The sequence below is a fragment of the Corvus cornix genome, chromosome 3, assembly GCF_000738735.6.
Source record: "Corvus cornix cornix isolate S_Up_H32 chromosome 3, ASM73873v5, whole genome shotgun sequence".
Taxonomy (NCBI): Eukaryota; Metazoa; Chordata; class Aves; order Passeriformes; family Corvidae; genus Corvus; species Corvus cornix.
The window spans coordinates 112,924,414-112,941,455 of NC_047056.1; the positions used below are offsets into that span (position 1 = coordinate 112,924,414).

Here is a 17,042-nt window from a genome sequence, read left to right on the forward strand (position 1 = left end):
TTGAGGGAGTGGCCTAAAAATTTACCCTGTAGAGATATTAAAAATTGCAGTAAGGTCAGAAACTAGGAAATCAGGAAGGTACAGCCTTGGGTGCATGGTACAAATGTCTGCAAAGAGCAACAAGGAAGAGTTCAAATCACAAAAGGTGACAAAATTGGTTGTCTGGTTGTTAAAAAGATGTTTAAAACCCTGAAAACTCTGGTAATCAAATGAGTTTGGAGGCAGAAAATCATCGTGGGAATTCATTTTCACTCCAGCTCCTTGACTGAAACTTTATTTTTCCCAACCATCCTCATGAAGGTCCCTGCAGGGAAAAGAATTTTGTTCTACTACTGGCATCATCAGAGGCTCCATTCCAGAATATCCCATTTTTGATTATGGAGAGAGGAATTCCTCATTCCTGGAATCTGAGCACAAGCCTCACTTAGTGATGAGAAGAATTGTCTTAAGGACTTGTGAAAAATACCCTCCACAAAGCCCATTAACGACAGAACCAGCTCAAACACCACTTGAGAGACTTTTACAGCTGCACGACCCAGGTCTGACACCAGGTTTAAAAAACAAAGCTGAGTAGATCAATCATTGACCTTTAATAAATCTTTACAGATATTTTTCCTTTTTTTTGTGGCCAACTTTTTAGACATTATTAATTCTCAATTTTAATGAATGGCTGCACCAAAGCTTAACCTCGAGAAGTCACGTAAAATGAATTATTACCATGATTAATTATGCTGGGATAAGTGAATAAGAGCAGTTTTTATTTCAGCCACTAATACAATTAAATAAAATTAATTCCAGTAAACAGTGTGGTGCTACTCACACAAAACAAAAACTATTTTTGCTGGTTTTCTTTTGCTGAAATGTAAATATTATCATTCACATTAGACCAGTAAAACCATTAACTTCCAGTTTAAGCCTAATGAACATTCACTGTATTTGATAATCCATTATTTCTGTTCAACCAGCCCCAAATCAAGAGTTTTCAACCACAGGTCACTTGTATCCTTTTTCTATTCCCATTTAAAGGGGATCATTTCAGAAAAGCAAAGAAGGGATTTTTAATTCAAGTGAAACCAGTATTCCTTGGCATTTATTCATCCAAAAAGGAATGACCAATTTGGATGCCCAAGAGTATTTAGAAGACAATGAGAAAAAGCTATTGTTAATTTATTTTAAAAAAAAACAAAACTCAGGGAATTAATATATGCAAATAATGTGGATCACTGTGCTCTCATTTAGGGTCATTGTACATCCCTAATCCTTGGAGAACTGTTGGAATTTAGGTACATCAACTCTGGCAAAAGGAGGGGCGCAAATTTCCTTTCTCAGAGCTACTATTCCTTGGAGATTTTTTTTTTTCTCATATTGAAATGAGCTCTGGTTTTGTTGCACAGGAAGATCCTGTGGCCAAAAGCTGAGGTTACATAAATCCGACCTGGAATAAAATGCAGTTTTGTAACACTGAGGGGAGAAATGCTTGACATTATTTATCTTCTTAGGATATCATGGAATCACTGAAGGGTTTGGGTGGGAAGGGAAAATGAAGACTATATCGTTCCAACCCCCTGCCATGGGCAGGGACACCTTCCACTAGCCCAGGTTGCTCCAAGCCCTGTCCAGCCTGGCCTTGGGCACTGCCAGGGATCCAGGGGCAGCCACAGCTTCTCTGGGCAACCTGGGCCAGGGCCTCACCACCCTCACAGCCAACAATTCCTTCCCAATATCCCATCCATCCCTGCCCTCTGGCACTGGGAAGCCATTCCCTGTGTCCTGTCCCTCCATCCCTTGTCCCAAGTCCCTCTCCAGCTCTCCTGGAGCCCCTTTAGGCACTGGAAGGAGCTCTGAGGTCTCCCTGGATCCTTCTCTTCTCCAGGTGAACACCCCCAGCTCTCCCAGCCTGGCTCCAGAGCAGAAGGGCTCCAGCCCTCGGAGCAGCTCCATGGCCTCCTCTGGACTCACTCCAGCAGCTCCACATTTTCTTTCCTCAGCAGTGATAGACAGCCCAGCAAGTGACAATGGCCATATCCCACAACATGGAAGGTTCCAACTCAACATTTCAAGAACCTCTGTCACCAGAAAACCAATCAATCTGTAACCTCCATCTTGGAGCTCGTTCTGACTTGGCTTGACACAGCCCCTGATGGCCTGACTGAGTGTTGAATATGGTCCTGCTTCCCACGAGAGCTTGGAGTAAAGACCTCCAACCAACATTTCCATGATTCTACACCTTGACTCTAATCATGGTCACAAATCACAGCTCGTTCTTGTCATTCCCCATTTTAAATCAGAGATTTATTTTAGGTGAATCAGACCAGTCTGAACATGCCAAGAAACTCTGGCATCTTAATTACCTTTAGCAGAATTTAGGACTGACTTGACTTGGAAATACACAGGAGTGGGAGCTGTCCCAGGTACTGGGATTAGATCTCTTCAACATTCCCAGGCACTGGGATTAGAACTCTTCAACTGTAAATTGTGGGAATGATCACTCCAGGGTATTGGGTCGTTATTGGATTGTCCTGTAAAAGCCTCTCTCCCTACACACGTAGTGTCCAAGGACAGGTTGGACGGGGCTTGGAGCAGCCTGGGATAGTGGGAGATGTCCCTGACCATGGCACAGGGTGGAATGAGATGGACTTTAAGGTCCCTTCCCACCCAAAGCATTCTGGGATTCTGGGATTCTGTCATTCTATCCAATTAATTTTTTATTCCATGGTTCCATGTATAAATTTGCATGGAAGTAATTCCTGAGTTGGGAAACAAGCTAGGACAAACCTGAACCCTCCCCACAAATGGGGTTTAAGCATGTGAGGGAGGGCCCCCCTATATTATGGGTCATACAAGAGCTCTCACACACTCCTTCAGCACCCAGAACAGTTCTAGGATCAGAAATGGATGTGTGCAAATAATCATAACAAATTAACCTCTCTTCTATTTCATCTCTTCCTAAGTGTTCCAGAAGTCCCAACTCCTCTATGGCCTGGCCCAGCTGTTACCAGTCCCATGAGAGACTCTCCTTTATAAATCTTGTATATAAAATGCAGAAATAAAAATAATTTAGAAAAACCCCACCAACTTGCATTTAGCAAGCTTATAATAAAAATTAAAAGATACTAATAAATACTGTGCTTATAAGCTGGTCTAAATCTATCCAAAATGCCCCGCAGTGAAGTCTTACATCAGTTATTATTGAAACATTAAATGCTTTTCTTCCAGGCTTCCAGCAATCAATTTAACTTTCAGTCATCTTGTCCCCATATGTGCTGCTCCTGTTGATGAAATGGCTATTAATAAAGGAATAGATGGCTATGAATTAAAGCAAGCTCTACTTAATCACATTAATCCAGAGTATGTTAAAGGCTTCAATTTTCTAAATAATTTTGGGCTTAATGCCTCTGAGATGGGCAGACTGCTCTATTGATGCAGCATCTGGTCCAATTTAAGCTGCATTGTGAAGGAGGAATTGTTAGGCCCTTGCAAAAATAAGGAAGACTGACAGTTTTAGGGATGCAACCAAAACTGCTACAGCTGAGACAAAAGATCCTGCAAGATATTGAAAAAGGGCCCACGACAATTAAACGGCAGCCCCTGCTCTGCAAATGCAGCTCCAGTGCTCAGTGAATTGTGTATGATTAACTTACTCCTCCTGATGGGATGAGCACTCCACACACTTCACCAGCGCCGTATTTTCCAGTCATTGAACATCCAACAGCTGCTGCTGTGAAATATGTTCACTTACCCATTACATTGGGATACCAATTAGGGAGGAATTATTTCAAAGGGAATGGCACCACCACCACTATCCTTGCAAAAGCTGAAATTTCTGGCTTTGGGATGTTTTTCCCCCTCTCCAAGTGTATTTTCTTTTTTTATTAGGATTTTGGTTCTGTAAATGGAGGAATTTTACAATGAAATAAGATTTGCCTTGGCTTGTAGCACTGAAATGCTGCTGCATTCAACTCAGATACAAAAAGAAGTATTTTAAATACTTCTAGGGGGAATAAAAACCTTCACTGGAGAACTGGTTAGAGAATGACTTTTAAAACCCGATCTTCATAGAAGGTTGTCAAAGAGGGAGACAACATGGTACAGCCCATCTACATTTTAATATTAAAAATATTATTACCTTTGCTATTAAACTTTTATTATATTTAATATTAAAATCACAAAAGCTTTAGGGGCAGATATTTTGTCAGTAACTTGATTAGAAATGAAAAGTAACTCCAATGAATTTAGTGAATTTTCACTCCATACGTAAGGACGGGATGAAGCCACAAAGTCACGTCCTGCAGAGCTGTAAAGACCTGTCTGAAACCTTATTTCAATTAAAATTTATGCTTTAATTAAATATACAGAGCAGTCTGGGGGGCAGACATTGTATGTAGCTTGTAATAGTAAATATTGCAAAATTTGGGCGATTATAAAGTGTCCAAAGAAGATTTTATATGACACTGGAGCATCTACTTCATCTTACAGGAGTCAGACCTTTAAAACAGAGATTTAAATGATGCCAAATATTCAGATACATAGGTCCTCTTCAGCTGAATAAAACAATTTAGATGTATAAATACCAAAATTTATCAGTTAAAATTCTCTATGACTCCAGGAGATAAAACACAACTTCAGATTTTCCCTTGCTGCCTGTGCTTTCCTCCAGCTTTCAGTCCCAGAAAAATCCATATATCCATGGATTTCAAAGCCCCTTAGAAGATAAGATAAACTTTCTCCATTTTCTGTGAGTGAGGACAATGGGCAGGAAGAGCTGAAGGTCACCCCAGTGAGCCTTGGAGCCAGGAATGAAAGGGAATGAGCTGAGTCTCCAGGCACCAGCCTGGCTGCCCCTGCTCCTCCTCCCATCCTGCTCCAAAGAGCTGCCAGGCAAATTCCAGCATGGAACTACTGCCGAGGATAATGAGAGGCAGGAGCAGCAAAGGGAAGGAAAACAGATCCCAACCCATCCCCTGAGACAGCTGTGCCACCCCTCTGAATGGAATGGGAATGTCTTCCACTGCAGCCAGGGAGAAGTTCCATTCCTAGGAGGGGTTTCAAAAGGGGTTTTATGACCAGCAGGGGAGGGGGGATTCTGCCCCTCTGCCCTACTCAGGTGGCAACTGCAGAGCTGCTCCAGCCCTGGGGCCAACATCAGAAGGACGTGGAGCTGCTGGAGTGAGTGCAGAGGAGGCCATGGAGATGCTCCAAGGGCTGGAGCCCTTCTGCTCTGGAGCCAGGCTGGGAGAGCTGGGGGTGCTCACCTGGAGAAGAGAAGGATCCAGGGAGACCTCAGAGCCCCTTCCAGTGCCTAAAGGGGCTCCAGGAGAGCTGGAGAGGGACTTGGGACAAGGGCTGGAGGGACAGGACACAGGGAATGGCTTCCCACTGCCAGAGGGCAGGGATGGATGGGATATTGGGAAGGAATTCCTGGCTGTGAGGGTGGGGAGGCCCTGGCACAGGGTGCCCAGAGAAGCTGTGGCTGCCCCTGGATCCCTGGAAGTGTCCAAGGCCAGGCTGGAAAGGGTTTGGAGTAGCCTGGGACAGTGGAAGTTGTCCCTGCCCATGGCAGGGGGTGGGACTGGACGAGCTTTGAGGTCCCTTCCCACCCAAACCATTCTGGGATCCCAACGAGGTTGTGTTGCCAGTGTGACAAGCACAGGGGCCGTTCAGGGATTCCAGGAAGAGGTGAGAAAAGAGGGAGTTATTTTCTGAGAACTCTTTGAAAAGATGCGAAAAGTCATATCTGCTCTTTGTGGAACACACCGGGAGAGCAGGAGCTGTAATGGACAAGTTGTTCCTCAAACTCTGGGCCATTCTTGTAATGAAGAGCTGTTAAACAGGCCTGAATACAAATAAATAACCACTTGTCGTGCCAGTGATTTAAAAAGAACTCATTTCTAGGTGTAATTCTATGGCAACAGCTTTTGTAAGGCACTCTTTGACACTGCAGCAGAGCTCCTGTTTAACAATTCAAATGCAGAAAAGATGGGAATAAAGGAGGCAAAATGCAACTCAGTGAGGTCCCTGCTCGCAGCTCAATCGTTTCGATGAATTCTGCCCTCACACGTTATATGAACATCTCATGTGCAGACAAATTCTATTTCATGGGAACAATGGGTGTGCATGGAGAAAAGTCTATTATCATGTGGAAAATAAAGGAATTAGAGGAGAATCAGAGGCGATAAATAGATGACTATGCAGGGAGACACTTGTCTTTCCACTCAGTTGGTCTGCAGGATTTGCTTTCCGTAACTGCTGTGACACTGCTTATTCCTGCACTTTGGTGGATCAAAACTGCCTGGCAGAAAAGCAGGAGCAACCAATGCAGTTCTGCTGCAAAGCTGTGCCATTTTTAATTCATTATTTTGTTTTCCAGAGCTGCCTGAAATAGTCATCCCTCAAGCAGGCCATAGAAATGATTCTCTTTATTATGCAAAGTTCCATAAATCCCAACTGCTGTATGAAAGATGCTGCTAATCTTCAGAGGCTTAGGGTTGGACTGTGTGAATTTTTGGGGAAGACTTGGAAAAGTACTTTGCTCTTCCTAGTTAATTAGATCTGGAACAGTGGGAGGTGGTAGCAAAATATTGCCCAGCCTTGGTGTGACAGCCCTTGGTTCAAACAGCTGCCCAGGGAGTTTGGAGTCTGGATCCCAAAGGAGTCTCAGAATAAGAGACAATTCTATTGAAAGCCTCCTAACTCCAGGTTTAGAGGGAATGTTCAGGAAGCACATTCCCTACATGTCCTGGTAAAGCCAGGCCACTGCTGAGACACAAATGTGAGATTATAAAATTATAAAATCATAAAATCATCAGGGTTGGAAAAGCCCCTCTGAGATCACTGAGTTCAATCATTCCCCAGCACTGCCAAGGCCACCACTGATCCACGTTCCCAAGTGCCACATCCACATGGCTTTTAAATCCCTCCAGGGATGGGGACTCCACCACTGCCCTGGGAAACCCATTCCAATGTCTGACCACCCTTCCCATGAAGAATTTTTCCTAATATTCATCCTGAACCTCCCCTGGCACAGCTTGAGGCCATTTCCTCTCATCCTGTCCCTGTTCCCTCTAAGCAGAGCCCGACCCCCCCGGCTGCCCCCTCCTGTCAGGGAGTTGTGCAGAGCCACAAGGTCCCCCCTGGGCCTCCTTTGCTCCAGGCTGAGCCCCTTTCCCAGCTCCCTCAGCCGCTCCTGGTGCTCCAGCCCCATCCCCAGCTCCGGTCCCTTCCCTGGACACCAGGAGCCAGGTGGGAAGGTTTTTTTCTTCTACTGCCTGGGGTAATCTTGGCAGGGAGAAGAAGAAGAGACAGAAAGGAAAGGTCTTGGAATTCATTCCCAGGGTTAACATCTGGGCTGGTGCACCTTGCAGCAGCTTCATGCCAGGTACACTGTGGGAAGCCAAATCTCTGCTTCTCCCTGCACAAGAATCTCATCTTGTTTGCTTCTATTTCCACATTTTGGATTATTTGGATTATTTGGATATGGATTCCATTTTCTCCTTTGGATTAAGCACTTCTGCACATTCAGAAGAAGAAGGTCCCCTCTCCACCCAAAAAACTGACCTACTTAATGCAAACTGGATCCTCCTTTCTTTGTGCTTTCCAGCCTAAATTCAGCTCAGACTAAAGACCAGATCCCAGCCTATACTTTTCCATTTAATTTTAGCTTCACCTAAGGACTTCTGACCAGCTCACAAAGGCAGCTGGGACACGAGGGAAGAGCTCATTACACATTTCTCCTGTCTTTGAACACCTTTGAACACCTGCAGAAGGGCTGAGCTGGCCCCGAACACAGAGCAACAAGGCAGGAGAGAAAATGAAACCATTTGTTAAAACAAAATAAATGAAGCGGTGAAAAATAATGGTCCCATCTGCACCTACCACTGGTTCAGGGTCAGTTCTGCTGGAGCCAAAAATTCAAAGGAGAAGGATGGAATAGAAACCTGACCACCTCCCTCACCATACCCATTCAGAAAACAATAATAGCAATAATTTCAATATTTAGCACTCTTGCAATGCTTTTTACCTTCAAACATTGCAGAAACAGGGCAGGATCAGTGAGAGCAGAACTTCTTTTTCCAAGGCTTGTTTGCTCCTTGGTAGCCGCATTTTTATCTTATCATCATATTAACAGGCTGAGAGAAATTTCTTCCTGATGTAAAGCCATTAACATCAGCAAAATTATGTCTAGGATCAGTTTGACCCAATTTATTACTTTTTTAGCAGATGATAAGAGTGCTATAATGGTGTTCCATTTGACTTGGAACAAAGAATTTTCACGGCATTCAGCACAGGGAATGGCATGATTAAACCCTGGGTCCTTTTCAAAAAAATCTAAACCATTATAACAACAACAACAACAACAGCAACAACAACAACAACAACAACAACAACAACCAAAAAAAAAAAAAAAAAAAGTGGGGGGGAAAAAAAAAGGGAAAAAAAGTAAGCAAATAATGTGTAATTATGCCAGTCGATGATAATTCAAACTTTCAGTTTAGCCCGTGGTACCTGTCACCTCTCAGCATGAATAAAGCAAATTTTGGCCAGAATAAATCAGGATCTCCTTAATCCCAAGTCATGGATCACCTTTTTGCTTTCTACAACTCCCTGACAGGAGGGTGCAGGGAGGTGGTGTCAGACTCTTCTCCCAGAAGAATCACTGCATGAGACAAAACGGCCTCAAGCTGCCTCAGGGGAGCTTTAGGTTGGATATTAGGAACAATTTCTTCATGGAAAGGGTTGTCACACACTGGCTCAGGCTGCCCACAGCAGGGGTGGAGTGAGCACCCCTGGAAGTGTCCAAACAACGTGTGGATGTGGCACCTGGGGACATGGTTTGGTGGTGACCATGGTGGTGCTGGTTGATGGTTGGACTCGATGATCTCAGAGTTTTTTGTGAATTTCCCAGCTTTCCCAACTTTACTGATTCCATGAATGGAGGCCATGAAATACCAGCAACAGGGATGCAGCTTGACTTTTCCTGGCTGACAAGATCCCTGAGGAGAAGGACCATCCTCATCCATGTCATGCTCCAGTTAAACCCCAGTAACAACCTGGGAACCCAAGGACAGCAGAATTAAAGCTGCTTTCCACTCCCTTCCTCTCTACTCCAGCCTAGGCAGTGACATCTCTGTACACATTGAGATCATGGCTTTTCATATTAATTAAAATTCTCCTAAGCTTTGATTTCTCCAACTGTCTGCACAATCTGCTGTCTTTTCTCTTAGTCTAACACAACAATTTGGGAGTAAAGGAACTTCTTTTATTCTCTGTTTTCCTCACCAAAGTCCCAGTCCACGCCAAGTCCAGCATTCAGAACATCAAACCCACTTTTTTAGCATTTTTGTTCTGCTGCTGCACTCTTTTAGCAGAAAGCAAAGCTTTCCTAGACTTTATGGAAATGTGACATTAGGAGAGAATCACTCAAAGGCATTTCAGCTACAATTAACATTCTTCACTCCTCAGAAAGAAAATATAAACAGCTTCTAATTCAATTGCTTGACTGAGGAAACACTGGATTAAACCAAGAGGGGAAGGAGCAGACAAAAAACTCCAGCTGGACAAATGCTGGGATTGGGGTTTGTTTTCCCAGGAACATTTGATGTGTGTGGATGCACTATGGGCACGTGTGGAACACAGACACTGCCACTGCCACGATGCTTTTCTGGGTTCAGTAACAGGAACAGAAATGTCTCCAGGCAGAGAAACCTCATGATTCCTTCTTGATTCTTCCCAGCCAGAGCATTCCCAGGATCCACAGGTTTAAAAGGGATGGCTGGGAATGTCAATACAGATAACGTGCCTCAGAAGGATTGAAAACAAGAGCAGTGCAGAGCAAGGAGGGCACTGAGCTACTCAGTGCAAAATATTTCCTGCTGAGTACAAGTCTAGGAGCAGTCCTGGCTATGTAGAATCATGGGATTAGAATGGTTTGGGTCGGAAGGGACCATTAAAGTCCCACCGTCCTGCCATGGGTAGGGGCATTTTTCACCATCCCAGGTTGCTCCAAACCCCATCCAACCCGGCCTTAGACACTGCCAGGGATGAGGCAGCCACAGCCTCTCTGGGAATTCCATCTCAGCCTCTCACCACTCTCACAGGGAAGAATTTCTTCCCAATATCCCCTTTAAAGCTACTCTCTGTCAGTATAAATCCATTCCCCCTCGTCCTGTCCCTCCAGGCTCGTGTAAAAATTCCCTCTCTATCTTTCTTGTAGGCTCCCTTCAGGTAATTCTATGCATTCCTTCTGGTTTTTAACAAAGAAGCTGCTTTAGAAGCCAACCAGGACAATCCTTTTGCTGATTTTTGAGAGCTCCAAGTGGGCTCTATCCAAGGCAGGCGGCTTCTCCTCGTTTGGAATTACAGGTTTAAGGTCAGACACCCCAGACTGGTCACTTTGTCCACATCTCCAGGCTGAAGTGACCTCATCCATGTGGAAATCAGGTTTGCTCTGAGTACTGCAGGAACCAGATCACCTTAAGGTCCCCCCCTAATTCCAGGAACACAGTTTGGTAGACTCAGTAATTGGCTTTGTAGCTTATTTTTTTCTTTACAAGTGTCTCCAGAGCAAAACCAAAAAGTACAGAAAGTGCAAAAACTAAAAAAGGTAAGAAAATCCTGCTGGCCACCACCACAACAGTGAGCTTTTTGATAATGTCATTTTCACAAACACACCAAACTCTTTTAGTGCCTGTGGCCACAGTTCACGTCACCATTTTAATCCTGAGGAGATGAATAACAGCAACTGTTTGAACTATTGGGTAAGAAAAAACACCTCCTGACAGTAGCATTGTGTACAAGTGATATTTTCAGTCCTCCTATGGCAGATCTGTCATCTTTTTTCCCCACTACCTCTTTTTTTTACCATTTCCCAGCTCACCTGTTGCTCTGAGCCCTACTGATGGTACAAAGGTACAGCACATCACTATGGAATACTCATGAATAAGGGAAGAATATCAGTAAAGAAAATTTTTCCTTACTCCTCAGAATAAATACTTAATTCCCAGACATGTTGATTTATAGCTGCCATGAATTAACCTTTAACAAAATATCCTTTAACAAGTTCTCTTTGAAACTTCCTGCACAGGTTCAGCACCAGAGTTAATGATCCCCCAATTTCCCCTCCTATTTGTGAATGCCAGGAATAAAATCGTATTAAAGAGGTGGATAAACAAATTAATACGGAAAAGGTCATCAGTGATGATTAAAGACTAAATCATTACTACCTGGAAGCTGAGAGGTAAATGAAGACAGAACTTGGTTTGGGTGGGAAGGGACCTTAAAGCTGATCCAGTTCCAAGCCCTGCCATGGGCTGGATGCCACTCCCTAGACCAGGTTTTTCCAAGCCCCATCCAGCCCAAGCCACGCCGAATTTTGCTGGAGTGGATTCTTAGATCAGCGGCATCCTTGGAGTAGAGCAGCACAGCAGATACATTCCAAAGAGTCCAACATCCTGCCTTTCTTTTATTCCTTCTCTGAGATTGTATATCCCAGAAATTGCCAGGAAGGCAGCTTCAATCAAAAGGGGATTTGGTTCCTGAGTGAAGGGCAAAATAAACCTTTGAGTGACCCAGTTATCCCAGCAATGGCCAAGGTATCCCATTAAACATCCTGAGGTCAGGGAAAGAGTGATCCACCCTCCTTCCTGCCCCCGTTGTAGGAGCAGCCAGCTCCCAGACAGGAAGACACAATTTTTGGAAAGGATTTTGATGTAAATGAGCAAAAACCAGCAGGAGCCTCAGGTATCTTTTGTCAGAAGTATCTTGGCTTGTGGGTTATCCCTGGGGCTCTGCAGGCAAAGATCTTTGCCATGTGTTAAACAGAATTAACGGAGTCCTACAAACCAGTTAAGAGGGGGTTTGCACTCTATTATTGTGGGGAAGTAGCCCATGGATGGAAATGGTGGAATTTCTATTGCTCTGGGTATTCAAATTAAAATTGGATGAGTCTTTTCCATTGCTTACACCCAGGGCTTCCAGCTTGAGAGATACAAAGGGATGGAGTCAACCCTGCAACAGGTTTTGATGTTTCACCCAGAAGTTTGCAGGTGCCATCCTACACCTTCTCTAATTCCAGCTTCACAATCTGCCCTTTTTTTAGTGCACCAAAGCTTCTGAAAGGATTTTGTCTCGCTGAAAGGAATTCTCCTACAATGGATGTGCTCAAGTCTTAGCCCACAACAAATCCATGAGGAAATCCAAGAACTCCCCTGAGCTCTGGCTTTTCCCAAATCCTTCTCAAGACATCCTTTAGACTGTTGCTGCTGCAGTGCGCTACAGCCGTGAGGATCCAAAGATTTTGCCTTTCCTTTCACTGGATCAAGTTCTTGTCTTCCTCATGGACCAAATTCTCCTCACCTGGAGGAAGATCAGGGGAGAATGTGAGTGTCTGCAAAGGTAAGACAGAGCACAACTTCACTGTCACAATTTACTTATTAAAAACTGGACTACAACAGTCTTGGGCACAGCTGAGCAAACAGAAGTGAGTTAAACTCTTGTGGTTTGATAATTTCAATATTCATCCAACACCTAGAAACTGTGCAGGTCACTTGCAGAATTATTCAAAATCTTAATCACCTTGGTGAGGCAGGACTCAATTTCCAAACTTTTCCATGCCAGCACAGGAAGATGTTCCACAAAACAAGCGAGTCAGGAGGTGATGTTTGCACAGAGTAATTGCTGTGCTCTCCCAGTTTCAGGAAAAATACATGATCAGACATATCCACACTGACACCAGAGCATTTCAGTCCTGTGCCTGAAAGGAAGGAAGATTTCACCTGGGAGAATGAGCAGCAGGAGCGCAAAAGAACAGGAGCACAACCACGATAAACAAGAAATGCAAGGAAAATACAAACATGTTCTATCAACTGCTTTAATTCCAGAGTCGTGGTCTCCCAAGAGCTGTAGCTTCACCCTGGTTTCATAGACAGTGGTTTGGGTTGGAAGAGACCTTAAAATTATCCCTTTCCACCTCCTCTGCCATGAAGACTATCCCAGGTTGCTTCAAGTCCTGTCCAACCTGGCCTTGGACACTTCCAGGGATCCAGGGGCAGCCACAGCTTCTCTGGGCACCCTGGGCCAGGGCCTCACCACCCTCACAGGGAAGGATTTCTTCCCAATATCTACCACCTGTAGTAATCACAAATTCTGGGAGCACAGTTTGAGCACAGATGGAGTAACTGCCTTTGTAGCTTATTTTTTTCTTTACGAGGTCTCCACAGCCAAACCAAAAAGAACGAAAAGTAGGAATCCTCCACTGGCCACAACAACAGCACTGAGCTTTTTTATAACACCATATTCACAAATACAACATGTTCTGATGCTTAAAAAGAAGCAGCTCCGTGCTGTATCTTCTGTCTTCAGGCCCAGTGACATGGGGAACATCACAGCCCAATCCTGCACCGAGTGTCCTGTGAAAATTGAGCTCCTTTGGGAGCTTCCTGTAGGCTCCAGGTCAGAAGATTTTGTCTTTGACTTGCTCTGTAATGGCTCTTTCAACCTCTGAGGCTCCCACATTTTCATCTTATAGATATATCTTTAATAAAAGCAGGAGACAGGAAAGATGGAAACAACACATCTCAGTGGAATACAATTCAAATAAAGTTGTTAATAATGAATAATATATTTGGTATTTATACTGCTGCTACAAGCCAAGCCTGTGATTGTGGGCAGTGCTGAGATAAATAGATGAAAGGAGCAGAGGACAGCAGTGAGGCTATTAGGATTTTAAATTTGCCATGAGGCACAATCAGGTATCTAAATAATAAATATCACTTTGGTTTCTTCTAGCCTGAACCAGACAAGACATTAACCCTGAAAAGTCAAATTCTGAGATGGAAAAGTGAACTCAAACTTGATTACAGATGGAGCAGAGCTCCATCAGCAGAGCTGCTGCCATCCCTTGTGAACAAGGAGCTTTTTGCTTTTCATGCAATGGCAAATTTATTTACCATTTATTTACCATAAGAAATAAACATTTATTCTGCCTTTCATTTTTGAATGATGAATCTACAGACTCCATTTCTGAATCCTGGATTTTAAGGTGTAATATGGTTTTCTTGGTGAACTTCTCTGTTGAAAAAGAATATGACAGTCATGTCAGCGTTGAAAATTTGGAGGTAGAGCTGCAGAGGAGCAGGTAAGTGAAATTCAGTGCATCTGTTTGGTTCTCGTTGCCAAGGTTTTATCGTTGCAGCAGCATCTGCCATCACCTTTCCAAATGATTTTTTGAAGTGAAATTGCTACATTCATTTTATTTCATGACTTAGCAATTGCATGGAGGACAAATTACAGTTTCTAGGGTCATATCAAGGTTTTGTCTGCACATCCAGGAGGATCCTAGGACAATGATCTCATGATTGCAGACACATCTTGTCCCAACTGTTCCAGTTAACAAAAATTACAGATTTTCTACAAAATCCTTGTCTTCAATTGCTACAAAAAACACACAAAACACTAATTCCCACAGTTCATGACATTAACTTTGATTGATGCAGAATTTTGCACTTTGGCTGACCTTTCCTTCCTTCCTCACAGGTGAACTGGGGGAAAAAAAAGGGGAGAGGTGGAGCAATTGGCCAATCCTATCAAGGCACAGATCAAGGGCATGGTGAACACTGAGATTCTTCACAGTCATTAAAATTCCTATATCCTGTTCTTATAAGGAGAAAAAAAAAAGACCAGACAAAGGCACAACAGGAATCTATTCTCTTGACAGCGATTTAATAACGAAAGAAAACGTTCTGAGCCACTCTCATTACTGCTTGGACACTTTAATCTTGTGGACTTAGTTCCTGTTCATGGAAACCTTCAGATCCCTTTACAAGCTACAGAAAGGGAAGGGAATATTTGTAGTTTAATTATACATTTAAACACTTTGGAGAACCAGAGCCACTTTGGGAGAGTGTTGTGGTGTCCAGCTGAAGGGTTGTACAAGGAATACAAGGCCACGTCTGAACATCAGAAGAGTCACCAAATTCAGCCCAGGGCTGGAGCCCCTCTGCTCTGGAGCCAGGCTGGGAGAGCTGGGGGTGCTCACCTGGAGAAGAGAAGGCTCCAAGAGACCTCAGAGCCCCTTCCAGGGCCTAAAGGGGCTCCAGGAGAGCTGAGAGGGACTTGGGACAAGGGATGGAGGGACAGGACACAGGGAATGGCTTCCCACTGCCAGAGGGCAGGGATGGATGGGATATTGGGAAGGAATTGTTCCCTGTGAGGGTGGGGAGGCCCTGGCCCAGGGTGCCCAGAGAAGCTGTGGCTGCCCCTGGATCCCTGGAAGTGTCCAAGGCCAGGCTGGATGGGGCTTGGAGCAACCTGGGATGGGGGGGTGGGACTGGATGATCTTTAAGGTCCCTTCCCGCCCAAAATCATTCCAAGATCCAGGATTCCATGAACATGCTGATAGTTTGTCACAGGACATTCTTCTGTATTTTTAGGGAAGGTCAAGTCTGAGAAGCCAAGAACTTTCCTACATTACATTTTTTTCTCTATTGCCATTAACAGCTCCTGAAAAATGCCAGGCAGATTTTCCATTGTTGCCTTTAACGATCAAGAGTTTATGCACAAATACGTAAAATGAGCTCCACATCACCCAGCCAAACCCTCCCCACACCTTTCCACCCTTAAATAACAACATCCCAACCACCACCCTGCTCTGGGCTTATGGAATTAACTTGGGAAATCACCAGCTGACCACAGGAACAGGAGGTAACAGAGCAAGAAATTAATTTTCCCTTTCTCCACTCTCTTCCATCAGCTATTTAGAAGCCTTCTGGATGACCTTTGGAATCCAAGACAATTTAAGGAGAACTGGAAATCCTATATGGAAGAATCCGTCAAAAGACTAATTCTGATGCAAGAAGCGCTACTGTTCCTCAATAAAACACGGATTTGCTGCTAAGGAGATGTGAAACAACTTCACAGCCAAATATTTTACATAACTCAGAGCAGAAACAAAGTCTATGTGGCACATTTTAATATTGAATTGTTAATTATTAAGAATTGTGATTTGTGCACAAGAGAAAATGCTTCAGAAAGATGAGAATTGACAAGATTATAAATTGGTTTAACTCACCAAATCTAAGCCTGCTAACTAATATCATATAATAACCAGACATGTTTTATTTTCCCTTACATTCCAGTCACTGACAATAAACAAAGAAAACAACTCCAAGCAAACCCAAATGACCTGCTCAGATGTGAACAGCCTGAACCACAAGCCTATAAACCACCCTGTTTTTAAGAAAATCATCGTTAGCTGCGTATTTTATATGGTAATTGTACATCCCCAGTTTATGAATAACAACAGCAGAGTTCTTCCCTTCTGATTTCAGTGCCACTTGAGCTATGCAGATTTCTAAAAGCTTATGAATATACAGAGCAACAGAATTGTTCTGAACATCTGTAAGCAAAATATGAAAAGATGTTTGGTACTGAATGAACATCCTGGGTTGTCTAATGCTGGCCAAAAATGGTGTATTTATGTATTAGGGGAACGCACTGAAAATAGCTCCAAATCCTGCACACCCTCCAGAAGGCCTTTTCAGATTGTCCTCTGTATGGCTGTCACCAGAAAATGGAAAAAGAATTTTCCATTCCATTCTATTCAATTTTAATTTCCCGTCCCTTCCCTTCCCATTTTTATTTCTATTCACTTCCATTCTATTCCATTCTGTTCTGTTCCACCTTAAACCATCCCTTTTCCCACTTTTCACAACTTTCAGCAAGTTTCTGCCTTTTTGGATGCCTTGCAGCACCTCTGCACGGTGCCTCAAGTGTCCATTATTTGCTCATGTCGCTTTTCACACCCCTTCCATGAAGCCCATGTGAGAGTTTGTCACTAAAAACAAGCCCCTATGTCAGCATTTGGCATAAAAAGTGTTAACAAGAAAATAAACCAGAGGAAAACTTCCAAGTGAGTCCAGGAAAGCCAGGATTTACTCCACCAGCACCATTAGTTGGCTGCCAGGGGTTCTGTGTTTCAGATCACAGAAAGAAACTGTGCTGGGTTTTTGTACTGTGGAATCAAAAATAAATGCAAGGGTTCAGCCTGG

The 17,042-nt window shown here is 43.7% G+C and overlaps 1 protein-coding gene across 3 annotated transcripts in view; it reads right to left on the bottom strand.

Moving 5' to 3' along the window:
• Positions 1 to 17,042, bottom strand: part of MSRA (methionine sulfoxide reductase A) — a 237,702-nt gene that overhangs the window by 109,067 nt on the left and 111,593 nt on the right. The gene's annotated exons all lie outside the window — the stretch shown is intronic.